The sequence below is a fragment of the Manacus vitellinus genome, unplaced genomic scaffold, assembly GCF_001715985.3.
Source record: "Manacus vitellinus isolate BGI_N305 unplaced genomic scaffold, ASM171598v3 scaffold_21_pilon, whole genome shotgun sequence".
NCBI classification, from domain to species: domain Eukaryota; kingdom Metazoa; phylum Chordata; class Aves; order Passeriformes; family Pipridae; genus Manacus; species Manacus vitellinus.
Window position 1 is genome coordinate 4106923 of NW_021939546.1, and position 15883 is coordinate 4122805.

General features: G+C 46.6%; 1 protein-coding gene across 1 annotated transcript in view; it reads right to left on the reverse strand.

Moving 5' to 3' along the window:
- The window catches only part of LRRC7 (leucine rich repeat containing 7), a 150639-nt gene extending 135868 nt beyond the window's left edge, over positions 1-14771 (reverse strand). Inside the window, exon 1 of the transcript XR_003915791.1 lies at positions 14636-14771. The gene's annotated coding sequence lies outside the window, so the exon portion shown is untranslated. The remainder of the gene's footprint in view (positions 1-14635) is intronic.
- Positions 14772-15883: the final 1112 nt, after the last annotated feature.

Sequence of the window (15883 nt, forward strand, 5' to 3'; positions counted from 1 at the left end):
ATACTGTAGTCCTGCATAGGGGGATGGACACATGGATACAACAGGATGGACAGGCAGGCACGGAGGGATGGACATGCAAAGCCTAAATCCTCTGTAGACACATTCTGAAGTTCCTGGAATCCTACACCCTCCTGGCTTTTGGCTGGCAGAGAGGCAATGCCCTGAAGTCCTCGAAGGAATGGGAAGGACTGGCAGAGAGGAAAGCAGCTGGACATGACAAATCAAGGCTTGAAACATAAACCAGCACCTGACAGCATCTCTGAGCAGAGATGGGAACGCCAGGATGTGCTGCTTGAGTTGCATTGGGAGCTTTAATGGGGTCCAACAGCAGAAGTGTGAGCATGAAGATGGGGTGAGGGAAGGGAAAAGCCAGAGGAGGGGAAAGAGAAACCCAGGGAAAGAAGAAGAGAAGCAGCTATGGAAATGTGCAGCATGATGGGACACAGGAGTTGATAACTGAGGTCTGTATGGAAATTCTGAGAGGGCAGGGTTAAGATTTCAGGACAGTCCTTCACTCCAGATGTCCTGGAGTTCTATCACTCCTAAATTCATCTGAGCACAGCTGACCTTGACCATCATTCCACAGGGCTGGAGCTTCGGTATTCCCAGGGACACAGGAAAGCTCTTTTATAGGATGAGTCACTGCTATATCAAACAAACCTTCAGGTCTCCTCATGGAAGGGCCTGCTTCACAAGCCCAAGGGTGGGATGGGATGGGATGGGATGGGATGGGATGGGATGGGATGGGACGCGGATGGGACAGGATGGGATGGGATGGGATGGGATGGGATGGGATGGGATGGGACAGGCAGCTCTCACCATCCTCAGGTGATTATTGTTGCAAAAAAGCTCCCTGAAAGGAAAGGAATATTTTCTTCACCTCTACCTAAATTTGGCTGCAAGTTTTAAAAGCAACAACGAGCCCAAGTAGATTCTTAATTTGTTATTTTGATGAGCAGGCTTGGTGCAGTTTCTCCTGAGGCTGTCAACCAGCTGGTGGGTACTGGTGCTTGAGATGCAGAATACTCTGGGTACAGAATTCATGGCCTATGGGGACAAGTCAGCCTATTCACCACAAATGTGGCTTCTGCTTCAAAAACTAGCTCTTCACTTTGTCATTGCTGAAAAATGAGAGATGTGAGCTCAGGTAAACGTATTCCTCAGAAACCCCACAGCTGGAGAGATGACAGTGTCCTCCAAAACTTGCTCCCTACCTCGGCAAACCACAGGGTCTGACTTCTAATTGCATTTGAATCCCTCTAATTGTTTTTTTTTCTTTAAATCTTACTTGGTTCCCTCTTAGGTAGGTTGCTGGATGGTAGCCACTGCCTTCCCACAGCAGTTAGACTTTCAAGGTTCTCAAAGAACAAAAAATTCCCAAAGCGAAGGGATCCAGGACACATTTGGATGGGAGGAGGAGTGTTTTCAAACACATGAAAGTGCAAAAAATGCCTTTTATACCCCCTTTTTTTTTTTTGCATTGAGAGAGCTGGAGTTGTCCACTCATTTGACCCCCAGATGATCTCTGTGAGTAGTTGAAGACCCGGAGATCCACACACCAGCAGCACCTTCATGACTCTGGGCAGTGGGGTGTGATTCGTTTTCAGGCTGAAACTCTCTGTTTATTTTTTGCCACTGGTGCTGAAGGAGCTGGCAGGAAAGTGGGTTTGTTAAAATTCAGCTCAGCTCATCCTCCCTGACAACTGAGGGAGACAATTTGGGCTGGAAAACCTCCATGATGCTGAATCAAATGGCTCCCAGCGGCACAAAGGGGGCTCTCCTGCAGGAGAGACTGATGTCCTTTAACTGAGCAGGAAAGGGACAGGACAAATCCCAAACATCCCTCACAGTAAATATCACAGCAACAGGAATAAGGTGTGAATTCCTGCCTGTTCCCTTTATAGGTCTCATTAAAGGCAGGTGACTGAAGCAAATTCCTCCCATTCTGGAAGGTGCTCAGTGTGAGCAGAGGCCAAGTGAACAGGCTGGGCACCAAACTCATGGAATGAACAACAGCACTAATTCCCTTCAAGAGACCATGGATGAGATGGATGGGATGGTCCATGGTGGAAAGGACCACAATGCACAGAAAAACAGGGATAAACATGAGTCCCTGACCTTGGTTACGTGGGTTGGCTCTGGCACAGGGGCCTCCAACTCCACATCCCTGGAAGTGTTCGAGGCCAGGTTGCACAGAGTTGGAGCAATTTTGTCTAGTGGAAGACGTCCCTTCCCATGGCAGGGGGTGGGACTGGATGAGCTTTAAAGTCCCTCCCAACCCAAACCAGGCTGGAATTCTGTGATCCCAACAGTGCAAACTCCAGCCCTCCTGGACGTCCTCCTGCTTGCCTTGCCTTGCATCCTTGCTGCTTTTCTGGCTTAGACATTCTTCTTATTATTATTATGATTATTATTATTATTACACTTTCATTCTAAGCCTCATTTCAAGTTTTGTGCAACTTTCTAAGGTAATTATTTTGAAAGCTGGAATGTTTCACATATTCCATGTTGAATATTTGAAGGGTTCTTTAATTTCAGCTGGTTTGTTCTATGTGAACATCTAAAAAAAAGCCATGGCTGAGCGAACAAACATATGGAAAGAAGGTTTTGGAGAGGTTTTTCCTGTTAAATTGTATTTACTAGTTTTACTTTTTAGCCTATGTAGTTTCCTTACAGCTTCAAAAGGTGCTGATGAGGCAGAAAGCCTTGAGAAAGGAGCAGTGGAATGGACACAAGGTCTTCTTGTTTCTTCCTATAACAGGAAGGGTGAAGCTCCAGGGAGTGTGGACCAGGGCTGCTTTGCATCCCGAAGCTGTTAAAGACCAGGAATAGGATGAAATACCCGGCCCTTGGCTCTGTCACCCTTTGAGGGCTCAGTGTAAATCAATTATCTCACACTGGCCTAAAAATAAGCCCTGGAAATTATTCGGAGCTCTGCATAGAATTTTGCTTCCTCCTCACGCTTAGTCATAAACCTCTTTAATCAATATTAATGTTGGCAACCCATGCACGTTCCTGCCTTGTGCAAAGCAGTAGAGTGTGGACCTGATCTCCAGGGAAGGCAGCTCTGGTGGGATCCTGCCGCGGGCTGGAGGACGTGTGGGGCTGTTCCTTGCCTCAGTTGCCATGGAAAGAGCTCCTTTTTTCCCTCAGTTGCAGAGTAAGTTGGTTCTAACACCCCAATTATTTTCTGTCACACACTAAAAGGACCATGGACGGCCCCTCACCAGCCCCTGAGCTTGTGCAGAGAAGCCACTGAGTTCATTTTTAGACCAAGCTGGGAAGAGTTTGTTGAGATCTCTGGCCAGGTCTGGGGCTCCTACAAAGCACAATGTGGCTCCTGTAGGTGTGGTACCATGTAGGTGTAAAGTCAGATTTTAATGCAGCCATAAGATGTGCAGTAACCAGTCTATGTACTCATTCCTAATTTTCATTGTTTCCAGCTATAAATACCAAATTGTTACCTGCTCTGCAATACTGATACACAAGAAATAGCTTAATACCACTATAAATCATTATTAATTATTCATTCAGTGGTTGTGCATTTAAAAAAACTAATGGCCTGGGCCTGTCTGAGTGGTGGTGTTGGATTTACAGTGGTTATCTCCCAATTAATTGGAAGATGCTTTCGGTGCACAGAAGCGAAGACTGCAACCCATTAATTTTTGATAGAAAAACATACCACAGATCAATTTAACATTAATATTAAACTTGCTGTGAATAAACATTTCATTAAAAGGAAACTTGATTTTTCATATTAGCACATTCATTTACTTTCCTGCAGCCTATTAGAAAAAAACCATTGAAATCCAGCCATCACTGAACAGAGTTTCACTATGGACTTGCTGTGGAGCTGTGTTCCCTCATGTCAGGCTCCTGTAAATCCCTGCTCCAGTGGGGCTGCAGGGACAAATGGTATTGTTATCAGAGAGTTCTGGAATGGTTTGGGTTGGAAAAGACCTTGAAGACCATCTTGTTCCATGCCCTGCCATGGGCAGGGACACCTTCTATTAGACCAGATTGAATTCACAGGGAAGAACTCCTTCCCAATATCCCATCTAACTCTGCCCTCTGGCAGTGGGAAGCCATTCCTCCTTGTCCTGTCACTCCAAGCCTTGTCCTGTCACTCCAGGCCTTGTCCAAAGTCCCTCCCCAGCTCTCTTGGAGCCTCTTTAGGTACTGGAAGGGGCTCTAAGCTCTCTCTGGAGCCTTTCTTTCCCACCAGCAGAACCCGAACAGCTGCAGTTACAGCAATTTTAGTGATGGAAGGAGACACAGGAGACAGCCAGGGACATTCAGGACTCCAGGCACCACGCTGGGGATTTCGGTTAGGGAAAAAGAGCTGTTGACACAGTTCAACATGGGATGCTGATAAAGAAAACTTTATCTTTTCCTGAAGATCCAGACTAAACCTCCCCTGGTGCAACTTGAGGTCATTCCCTCTCATCCTGTCCCTTGTTCCCTGCAAGGAGAGCCCAGCCCCCACCTGGCTCCACCCTCCTGTCAGGAAGTTGAAGAAACACCCGTGGTTTGTGACTTTTTGGGGGTGCATATTGTGAATGATTTACTGAAGAACAGAGCAATCAGGAGAACGAGCAAAAAAGAAGCAATTAGTGTCCAGCCTGTTCCCTTGGCATTTCTGGGATCAACTGTAGGGCCTTCTGCATAGGATTGAGAAAATTAGAGCCAAGAGCTGCTCCAAAATAATTAAGCAATGAAGAGCAGCACAGGAGGGGGCAGGAGATGTTGATCGATAATCAGAAAGCACTGCAGGTGAAGCCTGACCAGAAATGATAAACTGGTAAATGAGAGGGTGGGGGAGGAGAGAGAAATAGAGTAGAAAAGACTGAATAATAAGAAGAGAAGGTGTTGCTCATCCTCCTCTGCCCCTTGGATCATGGATCATGGAGCAGCTGAATTGTGTCTAAATCATGATGATGAGTGAGACACCAAGTGCTGGGCTGGAGCCCATAGAGGAGACACGAGGTGAGAGGAGTTGGTATAATATGGATAAGGATTGATATTACATCAGAAGCCAGGAATAGCCTAAAATACTGGCTGTAGCAGGCAGGGAGGACTGGATTTGTGTAACAACCCTTGACACATCCCAATAACAAACAACAAGAAGCTTAAAAGCAAGGGGAGCATCAGGCCATGGGGTGGTGGCCAGAGCCTGTCAGAACTGGGGCTACTGGTGCCCCCTGACTGCTGGTGGTGCCAAGGCCCGGCACCAAGTGGGGGAGTCACATCCACAGCATCATAAAACCATGGAATGGTTTGGGTTGGAAGGGACCTTTAAGCTCATCTCATTCCAACCCCCATGCTATGAGCAGAACACCTTCCTAGGTGTCCAGCTTCTCTAGGCAACCTGTTCCAGTGCCTCAGCATCCCTCCCTCTGCATCCCAACTGGAATGCTTGTGGCTGGGGCACAGCTGAAAACTGGGAAGCCACCAGTCATTGCTTTGAATCAATGTGCAAAATGAACATAAAGGTAACTTCAGGCATTCCAAAGAAGCAAATCTGCATATATTCCCAATATGCAAGATGAGCTGATGAACAAAATCTATCCTTGGAAAGAGCAGCAGTAATGGCAGGGGTTAAAAAAATATTAATGGTGTGAAATGGAAAGTGGGTGCCCTGGATCAAAACATGATGTTATGGACAGAAATAGAAACTTTAGAGCTAAAAAATACCTTCATAGAGCTACAGAAAGGAATAAAAACCTGTGAATGAGGCAAGAGAGCAAAGGCCACAGTATCACTGACCCTCCCAGGGCTGAGTTCAGGGTGTTCCTGCAGCCTCCGAGAGCAAAGGGGCCGGAGGGCCGGAGGGGTCGGGGATGTTTCAGATGATCTGGATGAACTTCAGATGTGTAGAAGTTCTCGGAAGTAGGTTAAGACATCAAATAATGAAATGCCCAGGGAAGCAGGGTGAACCATGACCCTGCCTTCCCCAGGCCCCCAGGCTGCTGGAGAAAAGGAGCAAAAAAACCTAAGAAAATTCAGTCAAGTAGTCAAAAATCAGCTAAAATGCAGCAAACTGCATAAGCCATGGTTCACCAGGGTTTTATTAGGCAGAAGGAATATGTTACTCTGGAACTGCAGAGCTTTCAGAGTGCCTTGCAGGCTCCTTCTTCCCCCACAAAATTGACTGGAAAAGCAAGATTTCAAGATTTTCAGGGGAAAATGAGCTTGAAATAATGAAGATGCCATTGGCAAGGAGGGAAGTCTTTATACAGGACCGTTCCCAAACATCGACTGGGAAAGTGTTCCCCAGCACTTTGGAGGCAGTCACTGTGAAAACACAATATCTCACCCTTTAGTCCCCCCTTTTAGAGATAATTTTTGCTGACATATTCTGACTTTTTCCTCCATTTTTTTTGCACTAAATTATTTTCCAGTCTTTATTTTTAAAACTGTGGCACCCACATAACTTGAACTTTTTATAATAACTTGCATTTTTATTATATATGTGTGTGTGTGTGTGTGTATGTGTATGTATATATATATATATATATATATATTCCTCTTTCTGTCTGGAAAGCCCTTTTGAACTCATTCCATGATCTACATTCCCTATTAGAGGGAATGAGCCTCATTCTTTACTCTATTCAAGAAAACTTAAATTAAGCTGAAAAAAATTGGAAGAAAACAGCTTCTATATTTATACAGAAACTAGAGGTGAAAACACGAGGCTGAAGCTTTGATGTTGCAAAACTGAGAATATATCTCTAATTTTATGAGCAGTCCAGCGAGTTTCCACAGGAATATTTCCTGTATGAGCTTGTGCCTAAAAACATCTCTGTGATCCACGCAGGGACGGGGAGTTGGTGCGTAGATGTCTGAAAATTGGCTACACACACTCAGTGTCCTCATTTTTCTCCAGCTCAGAGCTGCTCCCATCTCAGTAAGTTGTATTTTTGGGTCTTTTTGCATTCCTGAGTTGAAAGCGGCTGGTGCTGAGCCGGCGTTTCGGAATGTGCCATTTTGGGTGGGTTTTTCTCTCCCATTAATGTTTCCCAAAATCCCAGGACTGGCTGGAAGCAAGGGATGGGATCCAGGGGGATCTGGACAGGTTGCAGAAGTGAGTTCATGTGAACCTCCTAAGTTCAACAGGGCCAAGTGCAGGTTCTGCACATAGACTGGGGCAGTCCCAGCACGAACACAGGCTGGGCAGGAAATGGATGGGGAACAGTCCTGGGGAAAAGGACTTGGGGTGTTGGTGGGTGAACCCCCCGTGTTCTGGGCTGACTCCACAGCAGGTGAGGGGGAATTCTGCCCCTCTGCCCCACTCAGGTGACACCCCACCTGCAGTGCTGCCTCAAACTCTGGGGAACAACATCAGAAAGATGTGGAGCTGCTGGAGTGAGTCCAGAGGAGGCCACGGAGATGTTTCCAGGGCTGGAGCCCCTCTGCTCTGGAGACAGGCTGGGAGAGCTGGGAGTGTTCACCTGAAGAAGAGAAGGCTCCAGGGAGAGCTTAGAGCCCCTTCCAGTGCCTAAAGAGGCTCCAAGATTGCTGGACAGGGACTTGGGACAAGGGTCTGCAGGGACAGAACAAGGGGATTGGCTTCCCACTGCCAGAGGGCAGGGTCAGATGGGATATTGGGAAGGAATTCTTGGCTGTGAGAGTGGTGAGGCCCTGGCACAAGTTGCCCAGAGAAGCTGTGGCTGCCCCATCCCTGGAAATGTCCAAGGCCAGGTTGGATGGGGCTTGGAGCAACCTGGGATAGTGGAAGGTGTCCCTGCCCATGGCAGGGGGTGGAAGTGGATAAGCTTTAATGTCCCTCCCAACTCAAGTTGTTCTGTGATCCCATGATGACTCTGTGATCACTCTGCTCTGTCCCACACACCAGCACAGGGAGGACACTCCTGTCTCCTGTCCCTGTTCCTCCTGCCTGCTCTGCCCTCACCAAGGCTGACACTTCCTCCTGCCCACATGCTACCAGAGATGCCCCTTGGTTCCCTCAGCTCCTCCACTCTCCAGTGGCCAAACTCTTCAAATGGGACATTTCACCCCCCCACACACCCTCCCTGCAGCTGCAGGAGTCAGGTAGGGAGCAGGAGGAGCTGACAAGTTACAAAAGGCATCCATGCAGAAAGGAAGCACATTTGCTTATGTCAAAGATAGGAGACTTTCTACCATTGGAATTTATCAGAGCATGTGTTGTTTTGCAGTTGCCTCTCACACCAAGGAAAAATATGATGTTAAATGGGATGCTCTGACCTACATTTTATGTATATTATGTCTCTTATGCTGATAATGAGCAGAGAAACCTTGATATATTATCACTTACTAGGCAATATTTTTCCCTGCTTCCCACCTTAGGATGCTACAGAGCACTTCAGGAACAAGATGTATTTTCTTTAATTTCTGTGAAATATTGAACCTTCAACAAACATTAGCATTTTAAAAACTACCAGGAAACACTCTCTGATAGGAATCTTTCCCTTTTTTACTTTGAATTTGCAGACAAAAACCCAGATCGAAAAAATAACAGTGGGAGCCACTTTGTCCTTCAGGTTGTTTCTGTTCCAGCCCCAGGAGCCCCAGGACCAGGTGCCCCCAGGTCTCACATCCAATGGATGTGACAGCTCCATCCAGTGTGGATTCCACCAGTGTCCTTACACAGCTACCCTTGGCTTCCTGCTGACCCTGGAGACCCACTGCTTCAGCACCTACCAGGATTTTCCCTCCTATTCCTGCTCCTGCCTCCTTCCACTGGAGGCTTTTCCTCCACCTCCTGTTATTTCTTGCACAGTGATCCACCAGGACTCAGAGACTGCAGGGAGGGTCCCAGCAGGTCTGGTCCTTTCCAGACTGCACAACATCTCCTCCAAATTGCCTTTTCCTGAGATGTGAGGCATTTACAGGACAAGTCCTGTGTCAGATGGAGAGCATCAGCAGTGGGTTTGTACAGTGCTGTTTATTCCTGTCCAGATGCCTATTCCTGTCCATTCCCACTCCAGCAGAATTTTTAGTGGTGTATAATTATAAGCACTGTCCCAAACATCGACTCCTTATTCATTTCAGGATGGACCAAAACTGGTAACTCAGCATAAAAATGTGCATGTCCTAATGAAACTCTCTTTTTTCTGGGAATCACTTCTCAGGGACCCACAGATGTTGTCAGTGGAGAGTTTTTAAATCTGCCACTGAAACACCAGCTATTCCAAACCTAAGGGATAAATTCCCTGGAGACAAGAAGGTCCTCTGGCTGGTAAAGCCACTTTCTGTTCAAAACCCTCAGTGCTGTGAAGAGTCTTTGCATTTGAATTAGAAACAACTGTAATCTGACCATGCTTCTTCTCTTTTCACTCTGCTCTTGATGAGGGAACAAGGGAATATTTTTCAATGGATAAAACAGCATTCACATGCCGGAATTATGATATCTTTTTCCCAGAGGACTGATTATAAAAACTCTGTTATTCTCCCCACCACACCTTTGCCTGCTGGATGAATGTTAATTGATGCAAGAGGTTACGTAAAAGGAGCAGCACAGTTTAGAATAGCACCTTGGTGATTACACTTATTTCCCTGACAAAAGGGAAAGAGAAAGTACTTTGAAGAGTCAGAGCTAAGCATAAGGAGGCAATTTGCAGGGGCAGGATTGAGAAGTCCCTCCTGAAGCACCAGTGATTGCTGCCCCATCTGTAGCTCTCAGCATAAACAGCCCCCATCGTGAGATATCACATCAGCTTCCACACTAAAAATAAAGGTGTATGAACACTCAGTCCCTGAAGTGCCTGGAAAGGCCCAAGGCTGGAGCAGAGAATGGACAGATCATGACATGTAACCAAGCCCCACAGTCACCACTGTTCACCCAGGGCTGTCATGGTGGCGGCAGAGGGATCACTAAAGGAGCTCCTCCAAGAGCTCAGGTCTTGGCTCCCTTTTCACCCAGCACTGGGATTTATGGTCTCCACAGCCAGCAGTGCTTGTGGATGGCTGAACACGGGCAGGATGCATCAACACAAGGGTGGGAGAACTCGGATGCCTTTAAGGGTAAATCATGCACTTCAGGATTAAAACAAGAAACAAAAATCAAGTAATCCTGCTTTAAGCACTGAATGCTGCATTTGGAAAGGCAGGAGAGATCCTCCCTGTTCTACCATGCCCTGCACCCCGAGACTGGGAACTCCTACTTCCAGCCAGCCTTTGCTGGGGTCAGGCAGTAAGTCTCCAGTTACCAGTACTGGGAGGGGCTGGTAAAAGCTCCCAGAACAAGGAAAAGAAGGAAAAGCTCCCAGAAACCTCTCCCACCTTTAAAAACCCATGAAATCTCCACTCTGTTTCTGCTTTGTTGACTTTCACTGTTTTACCAGTGAACTTTGTTAAGGCTAAAAAAGGACTGAAATTCACTTTTTCAGGGTTCACTTCACACGCCTGGGTTATGTGAAGGGTTGAGCTCTTTCTTTCCTCTCCACTGGAGTAACTTTGCTCTAAAGTTGCCAAGAACTGTTCCTAAACAACTGGAGTAGACAGGGAGCTGCATCTACCCTTAGATTTCTGTAACAGTGACTCCTATCACTGAAACACTGTTCTCCATCCATTCATTAATGGGAAAAAGGCAGTTTTAGTTTTTAATTTAGTGGACCTGCTTAGAAAAAGTACTTTGGAGTTAAATTCATCACTTAACATTTAAACTCATCAATTTAAACAAGCAACAACTCCGAACTTTGAGGATGGGAAGATGAAACCAACTGCAATGGCCCTGGTTGGAGCAGTAGGTGCCCCTGCTCAGGGTGAGAGTCACCACGAGTAGTCCAAGCTCCCTCCTTCTCCCCTGCCCTTTTGCAATGAGGCTGCTCCCTAAACAAGCAATTTTTTATCACTACAAGTGAGTTTTCTCTCTTTTTTAAAAAAGAAAACATTTATTAAAATTTATAAAGAATAATTATAATTTCTTTAAAGTCATTTCAAGTCTCCCAACTCTAATTATTTGTGGCCTGCTTAAACCAACTCATCGTTCCTTGGGGGTGTCACATGCCCTGGTTTGAGGATGCTGAGCTGCCTCAACAGAATTAGACCCTTTGCTTATTACCTACCCAAATTAATGAGACTGTAGCATAGGTGCAAGGCTGGCTTTAAATTCTGGAGGTTCTTGTTGGTTGTTTTTCTTTCTTTTATGAGAGGATGCTTGAGTTAAGGAAGGGCTGGACATCCTCTCCCCCCAGACCCCTGGAAGACCCTTTCTCTATTTTTACAGGACCTGTCACAGCACCCTCATCCCAAAGAAACTTCAAATGCTTCACATTACTCTGAAGTGATGCAAAAAAAGCTCAGTGTTTACTGAAACCTCCCAGTTGTTTTTGTCTCATCCTTTTCTTGAGCGACTTAAGCATCTATAACAAGAATTTCTTCAAGCCTCTTCTCCATCATGGGCTTAATCCCAAAGCAAGAGATGAAGAAGAGATTTGGGTCAAGCCCTGCCAGTATTACGCTCATTCAATCAGAGCACAAAGATCAGCAGCGTGGCACAGTTGAGCTAATTCATCCCTCACCAAAGCAGGAGAGGCTCTCTGGGAATTAACTATCAGATACATAAACTCCATAAAATAAACCTGAGCTGCAAAGCCTCACTCAGCTTAATTGAACAAACTCAAACAACAACACAGCTGAAGTCATCTCTCCCATCTCACAGGCAAGCCTTGAGTAGGAGAAGAAACCACATTTCACGCGTAGATTATTGGTTGTGAAACATTCCCTCCCTTTCATGCTGGAGCCTTTCCAGGGATTCAATTTAATTCTCACTGACGTCAGACAGAGCCTTTCCTCTCCTTCAGTGAGAGCTGACTCTGGCTCCCCCTCAGCTCAGGAATTGTGAAGAACAGCACTTGGATTGGTCCCTGGAGCCAAATCTGGAGCCTGGTGGGACGGTGGCATGGTGTCAGGGCACCTTCCACACCACTGCTCTTTGTCCTGATGCTTCCTGGGAACAATCCATTTTGACTATATCAGACCTACCTGGAGAGGTTTTTCTTGGTTTCCAGTAGAATCACAGCTTTAGGTATAGAATCATGGAATAGTTTAGGTTGGAAGGGACCTTAAAGCCCATCTCATTCCACTCACTCCCTGCCATGGGCGGGGACACCTTCCACTATCCCAGGTTGTTCCAAGCCCTGTCCAACCTGGCTTTGAACACTTCCAGGGACAGGGCAGCCACAGCTTCTCTGGGCAACCTGTGCCAGGGCCTCCCCACCCTCACAGGGAACAATTCCTTTCCAGTATCTAATCTAAACCTGCCTCCAGCCAGTTTAAGAGGTTGAGAGAGATCATCCAGTCCAACCCCCTGCTCAAGCAGGGTCACCCAGAGCAGGTTGCAGGGTCACCCAGAGCAGGTTGCAGGGTCACCCAGAGCAGGTTGCAGGGTCACCCAGAGCAGGTTGCACAGGATCATGTCCAAGTGGGTTTTGAATGTCTCTAGAGAAGGATTCTCCACACCCTCTCTCTACAGCCTGTTCCAATGCTCTACCACCCTCACAGTAAAGAACTTTTTTCTCACATTCAGACAGAACTGCCAGGGTTAAATCTCTGGCCCCAGTGCCCCAGTGCAGACTCAGCCTCTCCTACACACTTTGAGACTATAATCCTGCACAGACACACCCAGATCTTGGCTGGGGAGATACCTGGAAACATACACACATGCCCCTGGACATAGAGAAGGCTGGAGAACTCTAAATCTTGGGGATTCACTGGTGATGTGCTTCCCTTAGCATTAGACCTTTTCCATTACACTCTTTCCCGAGGAGTCAGTCCCACCTCTGAGCCCCTCGAGCCTCAGAACACAGGGCCATGTGCCCTGACAGTGGGAGGTCAAATATTGATCCCCCTGGTTCTCCCTTCTCGCAGCTGTATTTTTGGCTGTTTATTTTCTGCTTTTATCAGCTCCTGCTCTCACGGCTCTGCGAGTGCTCTCCTGTTATTTACTGTCACAAGGAGAAGCAGAGAAAGCAAAGGAAGCAATTTTCACTCACTAATAACTTTCCCCCATCATGGACATAAACCTTGACTTTTTTTTTGACAAGTAGGGGCCAAATTATTGGCTGACACAGGATCATAAACCTCCACAGACTTCAGAGAAGTTGCAGCAATTCACACTAGCTGAAAACCTGCCTGGAAACCTTTGTAGATAATTTGGTGAAAAGCAGAGGTTTCAACAAGTGAGAAATGGCAGATGCTGCAAACCAAAGTTGTTATTGCCCTTTAGTACTGTTGGTCACCAAATCACAGATCTCTGCTTTCAGAAACCATCCAAAATCGGAGGGAAACAGCTCAAAGATTGATTCCAACCATTCCCCAGCACTGCCAATGCTACCACTGATACATGTCCCCAAGTGCCACATCCACATGCCTTTGAAATCCTTCCAGGGACGGGGACTCCAACACTGCCCTGGGCAGCTGTGCCAAGGCTGGATGGCCCTTTCCAAGAAGAAATTTTCCCAGTATTCAACCTGTACCTCCCCTGGCACAACTTGAGGCTGTTTCCTTTCATCCTATCCCTTGTTCCCTTGGAGCAGAGCCTGACTCCCACCTGGCTCCACCCTCCTGTCAGGGAGTTGCAGAGAGGGAGAAGGTCCCCCTGAGCCTCCTTTTCTCCAGGCTGAGCCCACCCAGCTTCCTCAGCTGCTCCTCATCTGATGCCTAAATCATACCCTCTTCCCAATTCCATAAACAAACGAAACCAAACAAAGCCACAGTTTGCTTATTAGAACTGGTTTGTGGTGAGTAACCTCTAAGACAATTTAGAACACAACCCATTAGCAGAGGACTCGATTCCACCTAACAGAGTATCTAAACACAACAGAAGATGCTCAGAGTGCCAGTTTTTATCTCAGTAGTAGGAACACAAAGAAAGAAGATAAAGTAGTACAAGTTTCTTGCCACTTTCTGCTCTTGGCCTGCTGAGCAGAAACAGCAAATAAGCTGCTGGCACTTCCAGTAGTGTTGGGGTCACCAGGAGTTCTCCCAAGAACCATCCAGCTCCCCTTGCTGATGTCATCACACCTGACTGTGCAGCCTTGGTATCTTATAGTGCAGGTGAAAAAACAATGCACAAGTGATAGCTTTGCACCGAACACACAGAATCAGGGAATCACAGAATCATTAAGGTTGGAAAAGACCTTTAAGATCATCAAGTCCAATCATCAACCAACATTCAGCCACATCACTGCCTGGTGCACGGTGTGAGGACACGGTGCTTGACACTGGTTTTGGGGCTGCTGGAAAGCTGTTGTGGTTCACACCTTTCCAAGGGGCCCCATGTGCTGTCCCCAGCTACCCAGCCAGCAGAGCCCCAGCAGAGCTGGGGGTGGGGAGATGGAAAGGCAGGAATGAGACAGCACCTGTCATGGTGCATGAGTCACACCAGCCTCTTCCAGGAAGTAAGAGGAGTTTCCATGGCTGGCAGCTCAAAATAAATGCCTTCTTCACTGATGAAACAACAAATGTGTGCAGCAGCTACCTGGGACAAACATGGTCCTCCAGTGCTGCCCTGCAAAGCCCACTCTGGTACTCAAAACCCATTGAGAAACAACTCCACAAACCAGAATTCTGAGTTTCTGTTGTTTCTTACTATAAAGAATTCAAACCACTCAAAAACTACTGCAGAGATCTACTAAGAGCAATGACTCACCAGCAGCTGCTCAGCAGTCGAGATTTTTGGGAGGTGAGAGGCTGCTCGAGTCCCTCCTGGATGGAGACCTTCAGCATCCAGCCTGGAGAAGCACTGTGGCTTCCAGGCTCAGCCCATCCATTGGATGTCTCACATATATTTGCTAAGCAGAGTCTTCTTCTCACAACCCACCAGGTCAAATTCCAGCTTTCCGTAGAAAGACAATGTTCCTTCACTCCATTTTTCTAAAGAATGACCAATAAGTCTCTTATTAGCCAGCCAAGGGGAAAGGTGACAAGGCAGGCTTGGAGACATCCATGTTCATGCTACAAAATAAGGGAACTGCCAATTTAACCCCATGGGAATATTGATGCTAAAAAAAAAAAAAAAAGCACACATTTATTCTGTCCTAGTTGATGGAATGTCATTACTGAGGAATGACGGTAGCAAGCTGAGCAGGGGGAAGTGGGCAACGCTTTGTACCCACACAGCAACCTCCAAACTATCACCAAATGGCCAGAACTCAGGCATTCTGTCTGTCCTGGGGAGGAAAATTAAGTGCTGTCATGTAGCCTCTGCAGCTTTTGCCTCAGTCTAATACCTTAATCTTCTTTTCTGAAGACCAGCTCCTAATTTTTAATTATGTCTCCATTTTTTTGCCCTGATTTTTTCTGTCCCAAAGAACCTCTTCACTGGGAGTGTTTGGGTGGTCTCAGCAGTGTGAGGTTCATGGAGGTCACAGGGCTCATCACAGGTCATCATTGTTCTCCCACAACCGATGTTGTGATGGGGAAAGCTCCTCAGATCCTCCAGCTGTGTTATCCCTCGGCCTCTCTGTCTCAAACTCCATTTTCTTCCCTGGCTGTACCAGTAAAAGGTGCTTTTTACATGAAACATCAGAAAGTCTCTCACACCTGCTGCTTTCCACAGGTGTTCATATGGCCCCTCCACCACCTCAGCTTGACATCCATGTTGCTGATCCCTCCATTCTTCAGAACTGAATCTGCAATAAGAAAGAGCAACCTCAGCATTAAGGCACTAAATTGGCTCTCCAGTTTGTTCACAATACTGTTGTTTACAAGAGTAAAAGTAAAAATCCAAATAAACAAAGGAAGAAACCCAAGCAAGCAGAAGGAATGAATGACCCCTGGTTTCCCTGAGTTCTCCAGCCTCCATCAGAACCAAACTTCATCACCAATTAATAATTATTAACTATCTTCTTAATAATAGCTTCTAATTAATAATACTTATTAACTATCTTTGCTATTT